The following is a 2,500-nucleotide window of genomic DNA, read 5'->3' as shown; positions in this document are numbered from 1 at the left end:
TGGTCGATGTGTACAAATAAGTGCACCACGGTCTTGGTCCAACTTAATTATAGTAATAGTATATATCACGAAAGATACATGTACTCTGAGGAATAACCCTTTTTAATCTATGTCATAATTTGTCAAATTCAAAACCCACTATAACATTTTAAAAAGATGTTTTTTAAGTTCAATCTAGAGTGGAGAAGGGTTTCCGTAAATAATCTAATAGTAAGTTGTTTTTAAAAACCCCGAAAAAAATTCGTTTTCATCAATCTTTTTCAGTTATATCAGGTAGAATAAACCGAAAACATACAATCAAGCTTCAATTTAACAACGCGAATTATTTCTCAGAGATTCAAAAAAGTGCGGACACAGTATCAACTTTGTCCACACTTTCGACAATTCCAAAAGAAAAAGCTACAATTATTTTGATGCGATCTAGAGTTTCAGTTTTTGGTTTATCTTTCATTATTTAACTCATAGAAACTGATCAAAACGAATTTTTCCTTAGTTTTTTTTTCTCCAAATAACTTAGTATTGGGGTATCATTATGACAAGCGTTACAAAGAACGACCTTTAGACACAGCCTCATATCGAAACCGATTTAGATGGTTGATGGCTCAAAAGATTTGTCTCGATCTATCTTAATTTCCCGCGATAATACAACAATTAAAATAAAGAATTACCTCTGGGTAAGAAGCGTTTAATTTAGCAGCAAATTAGAGGGGGTTCTCTACTTGTAGACTATACAAAATCACCTTACACCGACAACTTTGCTGCAGGGAATATTCATAAATCTGTCAGTTATCATGATCTATATTTCTACTCTATGGCTTTGTGTCAGGGTGACATTATATGTTTATGGAAATACTTGTGTCCTTTTTTCTCAAAACCGTATTATATCAGGTTGAACTAGAAGCCAAATCAAGATGATTTGGGATTTTTGTCTTTAGCCATTATATATATGTGTGTGTGTATATATATATATATATATATATATATATATATATATATATATTATATTGTCGAGAGAGAGAGAGAGAGAGAGAGAGAGAGAGAGAGAGAGAGAGGTAGAGAAAGAGAGGAGAGGAATAGAATGAGGGAGGGAGAAATAATGACATTGCTATGGTAAAACGTGATCACAAAATATCTGGCTAGTTAAAATGACACTATTATGTATCAATGAAATTAATTCAATGACACGACATTGTAACGGTAAGATTTCATAATGTAATAAATAGCCAAGAATTGGCTTGCTGTTTTTTCCAGTTTTCAATGTGACGACAGCAGTGACGACCGAGCACGAGGCCACATAGCGAGAGGCGACGATACAGAATTTCGAGTTGTGCGCGCGCGTGAGCATCATCTGCAAGCAACAGACTGTATGGCCAGTGTGAAAGTGAGTGGAGTGAAAGGATTAGATTAGTTGGAGATAACCGGACAGACAAACGGACGCTCATTTGGCGGAGTTCGGTTGTTGGAAGTCGAAAAAATAAAATAAATGGGAAATGTTCTTTTTTCATTGGTTTTCTTAAGGAAATGAAACAATTTCATTGTAATGAATGTTTTTGAATCTCGTCATTGTCCTTCTCCTTTAGGTGAACTCATATTTAACAACAAGGCCAAGAAAACAGTGGCGGCAATTACAGTCGCCTGAGGAGGAGACTGTTTTCTCGACACTATTGATAATATCTTCTTTTTACCACTGCTTTGCGAAAATTTGGAAGTGTCTAATGGGGTAAGTTTTGCAGTCTTTTGTTTCAATAGTTTTTTAAACAATTATTTTTCTTATTATATTATACATTTTGAAGTGATTGAATTGTTCATCATTTATAGAATCACAAAGATTGATTTTACGAAACTTATGATTATTTGGTGACCGTGACAACGTTGAAAAATTGAGTAATATTATAGGGTCTACATTTTTCGAAAAACAATGTATTAAAAATATATATATTTGGACGAAATATTTTGACATCAAAATCTTGGCAACTAAAAATATTACAATTGTTTCGGTATCAGTTCAGTAACTGAGCTAGAAAACCAGTTTGTAAGACCCAAGTACAGTCCGCCTAAAAAGAACACCAACGTTTATCGGTACGTTTCTTCGTTTTTCTCATTTATAAAACTTTATTCTTGGAAGAATGATGAAGCCTCATATGCCAATCTTAATTGATCCTAGTTAAAAATTTGAAGTTGTTAGGAAATATAATGAAGTGAAACTTTAAATGGCACTCTTGTCTATTTGTTCTACGCGGAGAAAGAAACACGTGGCAATTGTAATTCGTCTAGCACCAGGAATACCATAACGCATTAACTATGATTTTTTTTAGGAACAATATTCAAAAACGAAATGTCACCAAAATAATCGGTTAAGGCTGCAATTTCGTTTTGGGAATCGATCATAGTCATTTCTTAAGCAAGAGAATTTGGTAAGATACTTTACTCAACAGCACATCGTCAATTAATCTTACTGGTTTATATCTGAGCAAGGGAGTTTTTTTATTATTTTTTTTTG

The 2,500-nt window shown here is 33.4% G+C and overlaps 1 protein-coding gene across 1 annotated transcript in view; it reads left to right on the top strand.

The window, feature by feature from the left end:
* Positions 1–1,426: 1,426 nt before the first annotated feature.
* The window catches only part of LOC144972084 (G-protein coupled receptor dmsr-1-like), an 84,767-nt gene continuing 83,693 nt past the window's right edge, over positions 1,427–2,500 (top strand). The window contains exon 1 of the mRNA XM_078913170.1: positions 1,427–1,720. The gene's annotated coding sequence lies outside the window, so the exon portion shown is untranslated. The remainder of the gene's footprint in view (positions 1,721–2,500) is intronic.

Source organism: Berghia stephanieae, chromosome 4, assembly GCF_034508935.2.
Source record: "Berghia stephanieae isolate SIO BIC M18660-M18661 chromosome 4, UCSD_Bste_1.3, whole genome shotgun sequence".
Lineage (NCBI taxonomy): Eukaryota > Metazoa > Mollusca > Gastropoda > Nudibranchia > Aeolidiidae > Berghia > Berghia stephanieae.
Note: the sequence above shows the minus strand (reverse complement) of the source record. Positions and strands in the feature narration are given on the sequence as shown.